We start from the raw sequence: 16,304 nt of genomic DNA, 5'->3' as shown, positions 1-16,304 counted from the left end.
TGTGTCGACCGACTGAGGCAAAGGGCGTTTTACAGCCCCTGACGGTGTTTGAGGCGCCTGGACAGGCATTAATTGATTGTCCGGCCGCCTCATGTCCTCAACTGACTGTTTAAGGGAAGATAAACCATCACGTAATTCCACAAATAAAGGCATCCATTCTGGTGTCGACCCCCTGGGGGGTGACATCTGCATATTTGGCAATTGCTCCGCCTCCACACCAATATCGTCCTCATACATGTCGACACCACGTACCGACACACACCGCAAACTCACAGGGAATGCTCTAATGAAGACAGGACCCACTAGCCCTTTTGGGGAGACAGAGGGAGAGTCTGCCAGCACACACCACAAAGCGCTATATATACAAGGGATATCCTTATATTAAGTGCTCCCTTATAGCTGCTTTAATATATATATATATATATAGCCATTAATGTGCCCCCCCTCTCTGTTTTACCCTGTTTCTGTAGTGCAGTGCAGGGGAGAGACCTGGGAGCCGTTCTGACCAGCGGAGCTGTGACAGAAAATGGCGCCGTGTGCTGAGGAGATAGGCCCCGCCCCTTTTTCGGCGGGTTCTTCTCCCGCTATTTTTCCAGTCAGGCAGGGGTTAAATATCTCCATATAGCCCCTATGGGCTATATGTGAGGTATTTTTAGCCTTGTATAAGGTTTATATTTGCCTCTCAGAGCGCCCCCCCCCAGCGCTCTGCACCCTCAGTGACTGCCCAGTGAAGTGTGCTGAGAGGAAAATGGCGCACAGCTGCAGTGCTGTGCGCTACCTTATGAAGACTGAGGAGTCTTCAGCCGCCGGTTTCCGGACCTCTTCACGCTTCAGCATCTGCAAGGGGGTCGGCGGCGCGGCTCCGGGACCGGACTCCACGGCTGGGCCTGTGTTCGATCCCTCTGGAGCTAATGGTGTCCAGTAGCCAAGCAGCAAATCCACTCTGCATGCAGGTGAGTTTACTACTTTCCCCCTAAGTCCCACGTTGCAGTGATCCTGTTGCCAGCAGGACTCACTGTAAAGAAAAAAAACCTAAACTAAACTTTCTCTAAGCAGCTCTTTAGGAGAGCCACCTAGATTGCACCCTTCTCGTTCGGGCACAAAATCTAACTGGAGTCTGGAGGGGGGTCATAGGGGGAGGAGCCAGTGCACACCACCTGACCTAGTAAAGCTTTACTTTTTTGTGCCCTGTCTCCTGCGGAGCCGCTATTCCCCATGGTCCTTTCAGGAACCCCAGCATCCACTTAGGACGATAGAGAAATATACATGTACAGTGCCCACCTGTACATGTATATATACTTTTTGCCATAGGAGAGGTGTTATATTGCTGCCCAGGGCGCCCCCCCTGCGCCCTGCACCCTTACAGTGACCGGAGTGTGTGAGGTGTATGGAGCAATGACGCACAGCTGCAGTGCTGTGCGTTACCTCAGTGAAGCACCGAAGGCTTCTGCTGCCTTAGACGTCTTCTGGCTTCGTTTCTTCTGGCTCTGGGAGTGAACGCCCAGGACGAACCTGTGTTCACCCCCTCTGGAGCTAATGGTGTCCAGTAGCCGAGGAAGCAGAGCCTATTATTTAAGTAGGTCTGCTCCTCTCTTCCCAGTCCCTCGATGCAGGGAGCCTGTTGCCAGCAGTGCTCCCTGTAAAAAGAGAAACAATCCTAACAAAAATGCTTTCTAAGCAGGAAGCTCAGGAGAGCTCCCTGCAGTGCACCCATTCTCCTCTGGGCACAGTGTAAAACTGAGGTCTGGAGGAGGGGCATAGAGGGAGGAGCCAGTGCACACCCAGAGTCCAAAGTCTTTCTTAAAGTGCCCTATCTCCTGCGGAGCCCGTCTATTCCCCATGGTCCTTACGGAGTCCCCAGCATCCTCTAGGACGTTAGAGAAAACAAGGTAAAATGAGGCTCAGTAGTGTGTGTGGCCTCCACGTGCCTGTATGACCTCCCTACAACGCCTGGGCATGCTCCTGATGAGGTGGCGGATGGTCTCCTGAGGGATCTCCTCCCAGACCTGGACTAAAGCATCCGCCAACTCCTGGACAGTCTGTGGTGCAACGTGGCGTTGGTGGATGGAGCGAGACATGATGTCCCAGATGTGCTCAATTGGATTCAGGTCTGGGGAACGGGCGGCCCAGTCCATAGCATCAATGCCTTCGTCTTGCAGGAACTGCTGACACTCTCCAGCCACATGAGGTCTAGCATTGTCTTGCATTAGGATGAACCCAGGGCCAACCGCACCAACATATGGTCTCACAAGGGGTCTGAGGATCTCATCTCGGTACCTAATGGCAGTCAGGCTACCTCTGGCGAGCACATGGAGGGCTGTGCGGCCCCCCAAAGAAATGCCACCCCACACCATTACTGACCCACTGCCAAACTGGTCATGCCGGAGGATGTTGCAGGCAGCAGAACGTTCTCCTTGGCGTCTCCAGACTCTGTCACGTCTGTCACATGTGCTCAGTGAGAACCTGCTTTCATCTGTGAAGAGCACAGGGCACCAGTGGCGAATTTGCCAATCTTGGTGTTCTCTGGCAAATGCCAAACGTCCTGCACGGTGTTGGGCTGTAAGCACAACCCCCACCTGTGGACGTCGGGCCCTCATACCACCCTCATGGAGTCTGTTTCTGATCGTGTGAGTAGACACATGCACATTTGTGGCTTGCTGGAGGTCATTTTGCAGGGCTCTGGCAGTGCACCTCCTGTTACTCCTTGCACAAATGCGGAGGTAGCGGTCCTGCTGCTCGGTTGTTGCCCTCCTACGGCCTCCTCCACGTCTCCTGATGTACTGGCCTGTCTCCTGGTAGCGCCTCCGTGCTCTGAACACTACGCTGACAGACACAGCAAACCTTCTTGCCACAGCTCGCATTGATGTCCCATCCTGGATGACCTGCACTACCTGAGCCACTTGTGTGGGTTGTAGACTCCGTCTCATGCTACCACTAGAGTGAAAGCACCGCCAGCTTTCAAAAGTGACCAAAACATCAGCCAGAAAGCATAGGAGCTGAGAAGTGGTCTGTGGTCACCACCTGCAGAACAACTCCTTTATTGGGGGTGTCTTGCTAATTGCCTATAATTTCCACCTGTTGTCTATTCCATTTGCACCACAGCATGTGAAATTGATTGTCAATCAGTGTTGCTTCCTAAGTGGACAGTTTGATTTCACAGAAGTGTGATTTGGAGTTACATTGTGTTGTTTAAGTGTTCCCTTTATTTTTTTGAGAGAGAGATAGAGATAGAGAGATATATATATATATATATACACACACACACTTTTTTTCTTCATTAAAATGTGGTTAATAAATTATACTAAACAATTAAATCTACCCGGCGTGAAGTAAAGGGCGCCTTGCAGAATTGCATAGGCGCTGATTAAATAATACCCCTTTCACATCGCACTAAAAACCCGGTATCGGGTCGAAACGGGTCAGTGTGCGATGTGAAAGCTCCTTTTCAGAATTAGCAAGTCGCCTGACCCGGTAAAAAAAGCAGGGTTATACCCGGGTTGATTACCGGGTCAGGCGCAGTGTGAATGGGAGCCGTTCCGATGCGACACGGCTCTCATCTCCCAGGCCGCCTCCACCCCTGCTGCGCCCTCCGCTGCTATGGCAACCGACCCGGTATATTGCCGAGTCGGAAAGCCAGCAACGGAGCGCAAATGCCGGATCCCACCCGGTAAGTACACGTTTCTCTTACCGGGTAGGATCCGGCATTTGCGATCTGAATGCAGCATTAGACATATCTTACTCGCGGCCACAAGTAAGAGCAGCTATATGTTGCCATTACGGTACCTCAACACTGCGTACATATACAGACAAATCCACAGCAACTCGACCCCATAATGCAGATCAATACAGACAATGCAAGTTATAAAACTGTAGTATTTCCTAACCTTCCACAAAGGTGTGCTGCCTAGTACTGTACTATGTAACAGAGCAGCAGTGCAATCTCAGGGTCACACTAAGAAATGGATTTTAACCTCCCGATTCATACCTTGACATTTAAATATTTATGGGGGTTTTATGGTCTTTTTTTTTGGACCTTTAACGTGTGACATCATTACTGATTCTATTATTGCAACACAGAACACAGCCCAGAAACCATCATGTTCACTTTCAAGTAATGCTGGAAATACAGGAAAAGGCGAGGGCTGGTACAGACCAAATGCAGAAGCGTGAATGGTCTATTTATACCTCTGAGACCTATCTGCAATGCAGGCCTGGCTCCCTGCGCTACTCAGGATTTATAGAGAAAGGTTTAAGGGGGGTACACACGGAGTGATAATCTAAGCAATCTGACTAGATTGCTTAGATTTTCAGCAAGATCGCTCCGTGTGTAGCCCTAACAGCGATAGCGATGCGCAGCCCCACGCATCGCTAGATCTAGCGGGTCGCTGGGTGGAGTGAGCGCCCCCCCCCCCCGCACGCTCAGCACAGATCGCGCTGTGCTGAGCGGCGGGAGAGATGTGTGCCGACCGGTTCGCTCAGCACACATCTCTCCTGCATCGGCCCATCTATATGGGCCTTTAGGCTCCAGGTGTGCTTAGGTTGAACCACACACTGCCATGTAGCCATTATGTGGAAGGTGATAACACACCAGCCAATCAGCTCTTAACATTTTTCAGATCTGTAATGATTGGCTGGTGCATTATCACCTTCCACTTATCACTTCTCCAGGCTTAATACATCTGTCCCCGGGGTTTCTAAAGCAGTTTAGCACATCAGGCTCCGCCCCAGTGGGGCTTACAATGCATATACATATACTTATATATGCAAATACGGTAGGGTTACATTTTTAGTCAGAAGCCAGCTAAACCGGCCAGTATGTTTTTGGAACATGAGAGTAAACACACACTTGGGTCCTACAACGGCCACACACAAGACCTTGGTCAAGATTTGACCTTATAGCTGTAAGACCGTAATGCTAACCACAATGCCAACTGTGTTGCATATTACTTATTTCTTGTTTGACCATATACACATGCTTTCTTTGTATTTGTGTTCCTTCCCTACATTCTATGCTCCACTGGGATGTGGCTTCTATCTTACAACCTTGAATGATCCACATCTATTTTTTGTTAAGTCACTTAAACCCCTTTCACATTGCAAAAATAACCTGGCAATCAACCCGCTATATTGCCAGGTCATCACGGGTCGCTGTGCGGTGTGAAAGGGTTATTCCCGGGTCAGGTGCAGAGGTCCCAGACCAAGTCACAGTTATTTTTCCTAAAATGTATGATTTTAGGAAGAAAAAAAAAAAAAAAAAAATCACATTTGCTCTGGAGGTGCATGAAAAAAAGAAAAAAGAAAAAAAAAAAAAAAAGACGTGGCGATTTCTATAGAAATTACCGCGTGTCACTTTCAGTACTCTAATTCAATAGCAAGCTGCGTGCAGCAACTGAATTCCCCCCATAGGGTGTAAGCTTTTGACCACAGCCCTCTTACCTCTCTGTTATTAACAAGTCTTCTTTATTACTATGTTGTTCCTAAATGTAAAGTGCAAGGGAATATGATGCCACTATATAAGTAATTATTAACTAGCGGTTATTTATATAACGCACATTCCGCAGCACTTCACAGAGAATACCTGGCCATTCACTTCAGTCCCTGCCCCGGCGGAGCTAACACTCTATAGGGGTCATTCCGACCCGATCGCTTGCTGCAGTTTGTTGCAGCTATCGAGTCGGAACTGCGCATGCCGAGAGAGAGGCGGTCGCTGGGCAGGAGGAGCTGGACGGCAGCAAGCCGCCGTTTAGATGGAGCGGTCCGGCCAACGCAGGCGTAGCCGAACCGTTGGGGATGGGGGGTCCGCGGCGGCAGCGTGACGTCTCACGCAGCCGCTGCAGCGACAATTAACTCCCGGCCAGCCGCAGTATTTGTGCGGGGCGGGCGGATCCGGACTGACATGCGGGGCAGACTAGCCCTGTGCTGGGCGTCCCCCCGCATGTCAGGGAAGATGATCGTAGCCGTGATAAATTTAGCACAGCTACGATCAACTCGGAATGACCACCTATGTGAAACCGGAGTACCCAGAGGAAACCCAAGCAAGCACGGGGATAAAATCCAAACATAAATGACTTAAGGAATCCTTATTTCTGGGGCATACTACAGATTTTATCATCACCGCATTCTGTGGCAATAAGGAATCTTTATTCACCTAAATGTATAATTTGAGAATAATGGCGATCAGTACAGTGCCTCCATATGCGATCACTATTTCCCAGTGCCAGTAAAATCTGCGCTCGAGCAGCCCGTAGGCTACTATGGGCCAACTATTCAGACGGTATTAGCAGCCAGGGATAAGCCTTCCGAAACTTGGTAATTCAAACAATTCAGCAACTCCCACAGAAAACTATTGGGGCTGGTTTTGCAGATGGAAATGGAGGGGCAGATAGAGATAGCTGCTGCGGTCCCTCCTTTACCAAGCCTGGGGTTATTATATTTGCATGTACTCCCTGAAAACGGGTAGCATGCAAATATTTAATGACTATGCCCATCATAGTCAAAACGAAATGCAATATGTTGGCACTTAAATGCTCATTTCATATAACTCTTGTATAGTGTTCGATACAGTTAAGTTCCTATAGTATATATTTTACTTATTAACAGTTTCTTACACAGTGCAGCATATTCAGTTGTGCTTTACAATTGGAAACAATGATAATACTAAATAGACAGAGGAAGGAGAGTCCTGCTCACAAGCTTACACTCTATAGAGAAATAGGCATTGACACACAAATCCAGATGCTCCACCAGATTGCAAAGGTTCTTGGTGGGCTGTATAATATGGTCACACAGTGATGTTGGCCTGGGGTCAGGTGGAAGGGAAAGTGAAGAAAGAACATGCGAAGGATGTGTGGACTGTACAGAGAGGATCGGTATGGGACTCAGGGTCGACACCTATTGGTAGCCAGTGACTAGGTCGACACAGCCATTAGGTCGACCTGAACAAGGTCGACACAAGGTTTTTTTTTTTTTTTTAAATTGTCTTTTCTTTGTAAAGTGACGGGGAACCCCAATTAGTGCAGTGTCTACTCGCCAGAAAAAGAAAAATTAAAAACTCACGTCGCCCTTTCTCCATGTTGACGTAATGCGTGTCACCCACAGTCTGGATACCAGAGAGGATGTACCTGCGTAGTAAAGCTTATAAAGGCTGAGTGAGTGGTTCTGGAATGTGATAAACTGCCAGAAGAGGTGAGTTTTCAGGGAACACTTGAAGGTTTGGAGACTAGAGGAGAGTCTTATTGTGCGTGGGAGGGCATTCCAGAGTGGGTTCATATAGCAGTGGTTCCCAAACTTTTTTGACTCACGACACCCCTAGGCCAAAAGTCTTAGTATGAAAACTAGAAAGAAATAATAAGAATTTACTTACCGATAATTCTATTTCTCGGAGTCCGTAGTGGATGCTGGGGTTCCTGAAAGGACCATGGGGAATAGCGGCTCCGCAGGAGACAGGGCACAAAAAGTAAAGCTTTAGGATCAGGTGGTGTGCACTGGCTCCTCCCCCTATGACCCTCCTCCAAGCCTCAGTTAGGTACTGTGCCCGGACGAGCGTACACAATAAGGAAGGATTTATGAATCCCGGGTAAGACTCATACCAGCCACACCAATCACACTGTACAACCTGTGATCTGAACCCAGTTAACAGTATGATAACAGCGGAGCCTCTGAAAAGATGGCTCACAACAATAATAACCCGATTTTTGTAACTATGTACAAGTAATGCAGATAATCCGCACTTGGGATGGGCGCCCAGCATCCACTACGGACTCCGAGAAATAGAATTATCGGTAAGTAAATTCTTATTTTCTCTATCGTCCTAGTGGATGCTGGGGTTCCTGAAAGGACCATGGGGATAATACCAAAGCTCCCAAACGGGCGGGAGAGTGCGGATGACTCTGCAGCACCGAATGAGAGAACTCCAGGTCCTCCTTAGCCAGGGTATCAAATTTGTAGGATTTTACAAACGTGTTTGCCCCTGACTAAATAGCCGCTCGGCAAAGTTGTAAAGCCGAGACCCCTCGGGCAGCCGCCCAAGATGAGCCCACCTTCCTTGTGGAATGGGCATTTACATATTTTGGCTGTGGCAGGCCTGCCACAGAATGTGCAAGCTGAATTGTATTACACATCCAACTAGCAATAGTCTGCTTAGAAGCAAGAGCACCCAGTTTTTTGGGTGCATACAGGATAACAGCAAGTCAGTTTTCCTGACTCCAGCCGTCCTGGAAACATTTTCAGGGCCCTGACAACATCTAGCAACTTGGAGTCCTCCAAGTCCCTAGTAAGTGCAAGGCACCACAATAAGCTGGTTCAGGTGAAACACTGACACCACCTTAGGGAGAGAACTGGGGACGAGTCCGCAGCTCTGCCCTGTCCGAATGGACAAACAGATATGGCTTTTTTGAGAAAAAAACACCAATTTGACACTCGCCTGGTCCAGGCCAGGGCCAAGAGCATGGTCACTTTTCATGTGAGATGCTTCAAATCCACAGATTTGACTGGTTTTAAACCAATGTGTTTTGAGGAATCCCAGAACTACGTTGAGATCCCACAGTGCCACTGGAGGCACAAAAGGGGGTTGTATATGCAATACTCCCTTGACAAACTTCTGGACTTCAGGAACTGAAGCCAATTCTTTCTGGAAGAAAAATCGACAGGGCCGAAATTTGAACCTTAATGGACCCCAATTTGAGGCCCATAGACACTCCTGTTTGCAAGAAATGCAGGAATCGACCGAGTTGAAATTTCTTCGTGGGGCCTTCCTGGCCTCACACCACGCAACATATTTTCGCCACATGTGGTGATAATGTTGTGCGGTCACCTCCTTTCTGGCTTTGACCAGGGTAGGAATGACCTCTTCCTGAATGCCTTTTCCCTTAGGATCCGGCGTTCCACCGCCATGCCGTCAAACGCAGCTGCGGTAAGTCTTGGAACAGACATGGTACTTGCTGAAACAAGTCCCTTCTTAGCGGCAGAGACCATAAGTCCTCTGTGAGCATCTCTTGAAGTTCCGGGTACCAAGTCCTTCTTGGCCAATCCGGAGCCATGAGTATAGTTCTTACTCCTCTACGTCTTATAATTCTCAGTACCTTAGGTATGAAAAGCAGAGGATGGAACACATACACCGACTGGTACACCCACGGTGTTACCAGAACGTCCACAGCTATTGCCTGAGGGTCTCTTAACCTGGCGCAATACCTGTCCCGTTTTTTGTTCAGACGGGACGCCATCATGTCCACCTTTGGTAATTCCCAACGGTTTACAATTATGTGGAAACTTTCCCATGAAGTTCCCACTCTGCCGGGTGAAGGTCGTGCCTACTGAGGAAGTCTGCTTCCCAGTTTCCATTCCCGGAATGAAACACTGCTGACAGTGCTATCACATGATTTTCCGCCCAGCGAAAAGTCCTTGCAGTTTTTGCCACTGCCCTCCTGCTTCTTGTGCCGCCCTGTCTATTTACGTGGGCGACTGCCGTGATGTTTTATCCCACTGGATCAATACCGGCTGACCTTGAAGCAGAGGTCTTGCTAAGCTTAGAGCATTATAAATTTACCCTTAGCTATATTTATGTGGAGAAAAATCTCCAGACTTGATCACACTCCCTGGAAATTTTTTCCTTGTGTGACTGCTCCCCAGCCTCTCGGGCTGGCCTCCGTGGTCACCAACATCCAAAAATGAATGCCGAATCTGCGGCCCTCTAGAAGATGAGCACTCTGTAACCACCACAGGAGAGACACCCTTGTCCTTGGATATAGGGTTATCCGCTGATGCATCTGAAGATGCGATCCGGACCATTTGTCCAGCAGATCCCACTGAAAAGTTCTTGCATGAAATCTGCCGACTGGAATTGCTTCGAAGGAAGTCACCATTTTTTTACCATGGCCCTTGTGCAATGATGCACTGATTTTAGGAGGTTCCTGACTAGCTCGGATAACTCCCTGGCTTTCTCTTCCGGGAGAAACACCTTTTTCTGGACTGTGTCCAGAATCATCCCTAAGCACAGGAGACTTGTTGTCAGGATCAGCTGCGATTTTGGAATATTTAGAATCCACCCCTGCTGTTGTAACAGTATCCGAGATAGTGCTACTCCGACCTCCAACTGTTTCCTGGACTTTGCCCTTATCAGGAGATCGTCCAAGTAAGGGATAATTAAGACGCCTTTTCTTCGAAGAAGAACCATCATTTCGGCCATTACCTTGGTAAAGACCCGGGGTGCCGTAGACAATCCAAACGGCAGCGTCAGAAACTGATAGTGACAGTTCTGTACCACGAACCTGAGGTACCCTTAGTGATAAGGGCAATTTTGGGACATGGAGGTAAGCATCCCTGATGTCTCGGGACACCAGATAGTCCCCTTCTTCCCGGTTCGTTATCACTGCTCTGAGTGACTCCATCTTGATTTGAACCTTTGTAAGTGTTCAAAATTTTTTTAGATTTAGAATAGGTCTCACCTAGCCTTCTGGCTTCAGTACCACAATATAGTGTGGAATAATACCCCTTTTCTTGTTGTAGGAGGGGTAATTTAATTATCACCTGCTGGAAATACAGCTCGTGAATTTTTCCCATACTGCCTCCTTGTCGGAGGGAGACCTTGGTAAAGCAGACTTCAGGAGCCTGCGCAGGGGAAACGTCTCGACATTCCAAACTGTACCCCTGGAATACTACTTGTAGGATCCAGGGGTCCTGTACGGTCTCAGCGTCATGCTGAGAGCTTGTCAGAAGCGGTGGAACGTTTCTGTTCCTGGGAATGGGCTGCCTGCTGCAGTCTTCTTCCCTTTCCTCTATCCCTGGGCAGATATGACTCTTATAGGGACGAAAGGACTGAAGCTGAAAAGACGGTGTCTTTTTCTGCAGAGATGTGACTTAGGGTAAAAACGGTGGATTTTCCAGCAGTTGCCCTGGCCACCAGGTCCGATGGACCGACCCCAAATAACTCCTCTTCCTTTATACGGCAATACACCTTTGTGCCGTTTGGAATCTGCATCACCTGACCACTGTCGTGTCCATAAACATCTTCTGGCAGATATGGACATCGCACTTACTCTTGATGCCAGAGTGCAAATATCCCTCTGTGCATCTCGCATATATAGAAATACATCCTTTAAATGCTCTATAGTCAATAAAATACTGTCCCTGTCAAGGGTATCAATATTTTTAGTCAGGGAATCCGACCAAGCCACCCCAGCTCTGCACATCCAGGCTGAGGCGATCGCTGGTCGCAGTATAACACCAGTATGTGTGTATATACTTTTTATGATATTTTTCCAGCCTCCTGTCAGCTGGCTCCGTGAGGATGGCCCTATCTATAGACGGTACCGCCACTTGTTCTGATAAGCGTGTGAGCGCCTTATCCACCCTAAGGGGTGTTTCCCAACGCGCCCTAACTTCTGGCGGGAAAGGGTATACCGCCCATATTTTCTATCGGGGGGAACCCACGCATCATCACACACTTCATTTAATTTATCTGATTCAGGAAAAACTACGGTAGTTTTTTCACATCCCACATAATACCCTCTTTTGTGGTACTTGTAGTATCAGAAATATGTAACACCTCCTTCATTGCCCTTAACGTGTGGCCCTAATAAGGAATACGTTTGTTTATTCACCGTCGACACTGGATTCAGTGTCCGTGTCTGTGTCGACCGACTAAAGTAAACGGGCGTTTTAAAACCCCTGACGGTGTTTCTGAGACGTCTGGACCGGTACTAATTGTTTGTCGGCCGTCTCATGTCGTCAACCGACCTTGCAGCGTGTTGACATTATCACGTAATTCCCTAAATAAGCCATCCATTCCGGTGTCGACTCCCTAGAGAGTGACATCACCATTACAGGCAATTGCTCCGCCTCCTCACCAACATCGTCCTCATACATGTCGACACACACGTACCGACACACAGCACACACACAGGGAATGCTCTGATAGAGGACAGGACCCACTAGCCCTTTGGAGAGACAGAGGGAGAGTTTGCCAGCACACACCAAAAACGCTATAATTATATAGGGACAACCTTATATAAGTGTTTTCCCTTATAGCATCTTTTATATATTTCTAACACCAAATTAGTGCCCCCCCTCTCTGTTTTAACCCTGTTTCTGTAGTGCAGTGCAGGGGAGAGCCTGGGAGCCTTCCCTCCAGCCTTTCTGTGAGGGAAAATGGCGCTGTGTGCTGAGGAGATAGGCCCCGCCCCTTTTTCGGCGGCCTCGTCTCCCGCTCTTAACGGATTCTGGCAGGGGTTAAATATCTCCATATAGCCCCCGGAGGCTATATGTGAGGTATTTTTAGCCAAAAAAGGTTTTCATTTGCCTCCCAGGGCGCCCCCCTCCCAGCGCCCTGCACCCTCAGTGACTGCCGTGTGAAGTGTGCTGAGAGGAAAATGGCGCACAGCTGCAGTGCTGTGCGCTACCTTAAGAAGACTGAGGAGTCTTCTGCCGCCGATTCTGGACCTCTTCTCGTTTCAGCATCTGCAAGGGGGCCGGCGGCGAGGCTCCGGTGACCATCCAGGCTGTACCTGTGATCGTCCCTCTGGAGCTAATGTCCAGTAGCCAAGAAGCCAATCCATCCTGCACGCAGGTGAGTTCACTTCTTCTCCCCTAAGTCCCTCGTTGCAGTGATCCTGTTGCCAGCAGGACTCACTGTAAAATAAAAAACCTAAGCTAAACTTTTCTAAGCAGCTCTTTAGGAGAGCCACCTAGATTGCACCCTTCTCGGCCGGGCACAAAAATCTAACTGAGGCTTGGAGGAGGGTCATAGGGGGAGGAGCCAGTGCACACCACCTGATCCTAAAGCTTTACTTTTTGTGCCCTGTCTCCTGCGGAGCCGCTATTCCCCATGGTCCTTTCAGGAACCCCAGCATCCACTAGGACGATAGAGACATTAAAATGAAGTAAACTGTGTTTAGAGGTCATGCTTATGTTCACTTGTGTGGTGAGGGGCGGGATTCGCTTCTATTTGTCCGCATAGATTATGATTGTCAGCTGCCAGTACTGGTTTTACAATGACCATAAATAATTTGAATTGGTCCTGGACCACCAATCCAGAGCACCCCTGCAAGTTCCTGCCTAAGAACACATTTTGAGAACCACTGGTACATAGTCTATATAGACAAGTGCATATTGTAAAGAGCAATGGAATTTGCAGCGCTCTATAAGAAACTTACTAAATGAATGCATATAAACTCCCTTTCTAGGAAGCACTCTGTATAAAATGTGAAGTATTGTGATGCAATGAATAGATCTACATTAACTACACACACTGCTTTATCACATGATCTCCACACAGCACGCAACTGAACACGCATGGATTTCAGGCACAAAAAGTGGGCCACATTTAATGACGGCAGCTTTCCACAGTGACCAATAGCTGCTGCAAATCAGATTGTAACGCTGACACTAAACCGAGTGGCTCTTCAGATTCTTCTGTGTCGTGCATGGCCACAAAAGTCATCAAGCCCCGACAGCTGCCCGACCCTCACTGGGAGTAATTACAGGTAGGGGACTACTGGCAGTGCGGAGACCAAGTGTGACTTCTCATATACAAGTCACACATCCTTACCACTGGAGTGCAATGAATGAGCATACACTACACCTAGTGCCCTCACCCACACCACCCTTCCACTTTCATAGCCAATGTCACGGCCTGTTTAGCATAAGACTCTAAAAGGTGCATACACAGCTATTTTCCCTGTGCCCAGCCATGTTCACGAGGGGTGAACCACTGTCCACAGTAGGAGTCTGTGGAAAGTGGTTCACTCAACTGTTCAAGCAGCCCGACGGACGGCAGCGGCTGGCGATGATGCAGGAGCGCGCATCAGCGCTCACCGCCCGTCCATACGCACTGGCCAAGTTTGAGCTCAAAACGCCGTAAGCGAGCTACTTTGTGCTCAAAATCATCCGGTGTGTATCCTTTACCTAATCCAAGCATTATACACCCCTTACCCAACGGTGAAAAGCACGGACTGGTATGAGCAAAATTACACCCAAACATGCCGCATAATGTTTTATTAAAAGTTAGCACCACTCACCTTGCACCTATCCCCCCCCCCACAGCACCTATCTCACCTTGCACCTATTCCCCCCCCCCCACAGCACCACTCACCTTGCACCTATTCCCTCCCCCCCCACAGCACCACTCACCTTGCACCTATTCCCCCCCCCCCCACAGCACCACTCACCTTGCACCTATTCCCCCCCCCCCCACAGCACCACTCACCTTGCACCTATTCCCCCCCCCCACAGCACCACTCACCTTGCACCTATTCCCCCCCCCCCACAGCACCACTCACCTTGCACCTATCCCCCCCCACAGCACCACTCACCTTGCACCTATCCCCCCCCACAGCACCACTCACCTTGCACCTATCCCCCCCCACAGCACCACTCACCTTGCACCTATCCCCCCCCACAGCACCACTCACCTTGCACCTATCCCCCCCCCACAGCACCACTCACCTTGCACCTACCCCCCCCCCACAGCACCACTCACCTTGCACCTACCCCCCCACAGCACCACTCACCTTGCACCTACCCCCCCACAGCACCACTCACCTTGCACCTACCCCCCCACAGCACCACTCACCTTGCACCTACCCCCCCACAGCACCACTCACCTTGCACCTACCCCCCCACAGCACCACTCACCTTGCACCTACCCCCCCACAGCACCACTCACCTTGCACCTACCCCCCCACAGCACCACTCACCTTGCACCTACCCCCCCCCCCAAAGCACCACTCACCTTGCACCTACCCCCCCCCAAAGCACCACTCACCTTGCACCTACCCCCCCCCAAAGCACCACTCACCTTGCACCTACCCCCCCCCCCCCAAAGCACCACTCACCTTGCACCTACCCCCCCCCCCAAAGCACCACTCACCTTGCACCCCCCCCCCCACAGCACCACTAACCTTGCACCTACCCCCCCCACAGCACCACTAACCTTGCACCTACCCCCCCCCCCCCCACAGCACCACTCACCTTGCACCTATCCCCACAGCACCACTCACCTTGCACCTATCCCCACAGCACCACTCACCTTGCACCTATCCCCACAGCACCACTCACCGTGCACCTATCCCCACCCCCAGCACCACTCACCTCTCTCTCCCTCTCCGCACCGCTGTAAGTACTACATCGGAATCCCCCACACCAGACATCCTACCACTGATGCGCACCACTCCCCATACACTATATCCCCCGGGCCTCCGCCGTCCCTCCATCCATTCCCCGGGCCTCCGCCGTCCCTCCATCCATTCCCCGGGCCTGCGCCGTCCTTCCATCCATTCCCCGGGCCTGCGCCGTCCCTCCATCCATCCATTCCCCGGGCCTCCTCTCAGCCAGCCCCCGTCCCTCCGCCTCACCTGTGTGGGCCGCGGATTGCGCTGGTGTCCCGGCCGCTGCCTGTGTCCTGCTCTCGGCGCCGCTCCCCGTCCCTTCTCTCCGTGTCTCTGAGGCGTTGGTTTGTCCGGCACAAGATGGCGGATCCCGGCGGCCACGTCAGGAGGCAGAGAGCGCGCTACGTAATGTGCGTGCGTCATTAACATGGCGGCCGGAAGCGTGGGAGGGGGCGAGACGTGTGTGTGACTAACGCGAGCCGAGAGCAGTGCGCCCACAGCCAATCAGCGCCCGCCTTTCATCTGCCAAGCGCAGGTTACAGAGTGGAAGAAACTGTGTGATTGGCTGCTGCTGTGGCTCAGTGTGTTACAGCTGTATAGTAGGGATGGGGCCATAACATTGGCAGTACGGTAGATGCTAGAATCAAGTGGGCTAAGGGACCTTTTCCGTAAGGGGGAGGAGTTACGACGCAAGGGGGAGGAGCTAGGCCAGCGGGATAAGAACCAACCTTGGCAGTACGGTTGGTTCTATATCGGAGGGGCTGAAGGGACCTTGTGACGTATTGAGGGGAGGAGCTACGTCACCAGGGGGAGGAGCTACGGGCGACAGGGTACCCGGAAAGTACCCTCGCGGGCTCGCTTCGCTCGCCACGCTTCGGGCACGGTGGCTCGCTCCGCTCCGCTTCGCTCACCACCTAATTACTAAAGGTAATAGTTGGTGGCGTGGATAGTAGAGGAACTATCCCGCTGGCCTAGCTCCTCCCCCTTGCGTCGTAACTCCTCCCCCTTACGGAAAAGGTCCCTTAGCCCACTTGATTCTAGCATCTACCTTGGCAGTACCCAGGTCACATCATGGTTTCCAGTGATTTCCAGTCACTTATATGTAGTAATCTAGCTACTGTCACACATATAATGCTTATCACAGTGGTTCCCAAACTGTGTGCCGTGGCACCCTGGGGTGCCGCGGGACACTTGCAGGGGTGC

The 16,304-nt window shown here is 50.5% G+C and overlaps 1 protein-coding gene across 1 annotated transcript in view; it reads right to left on the bottom strand.

Annotated features, from left to right (window-relative positions):
* The window catches only part of ARF1 (ADP ribosylation factor 1), a 44,596-nt gene extending 29,070 nt beyond the window's left edge, over positions 1-15,526 (bottom strand). The window contains exon 1 of the mRNA XM_063924530.1: positions 15,348-15,526. The gene's annotated coding sequence lies outside the window, so the exon portion shown is untranslated. The remainder of the gene's footprint in view (positions 1-15,347) is intronic.
* Between the last annotated feature and the right edge of the window lie 778 nt (positions 15,527-16,304).

This window comes from Pseudophryne corroboree, chromosome 5 (genome assembly GCF_028390025.1).
Source record: "Pseudophryne corroboree isolate aPseCor3 chromosome 5, aPseCor3.hap2, whole genome shotgun sequence".
NCBI classification, from domain to species: domain Eukaryota; kingdom Metazoa; phylum Chordata; class Amphibia; order Anura; family Myobatrachidae; genus Pseudophryne; species Pseudophryne corroboree.
The sequence above is the reverse complement of the archived record's forward strand: the minus strand, read 5'-3'. Positions and strand labels throughout refer to the sequence as shown.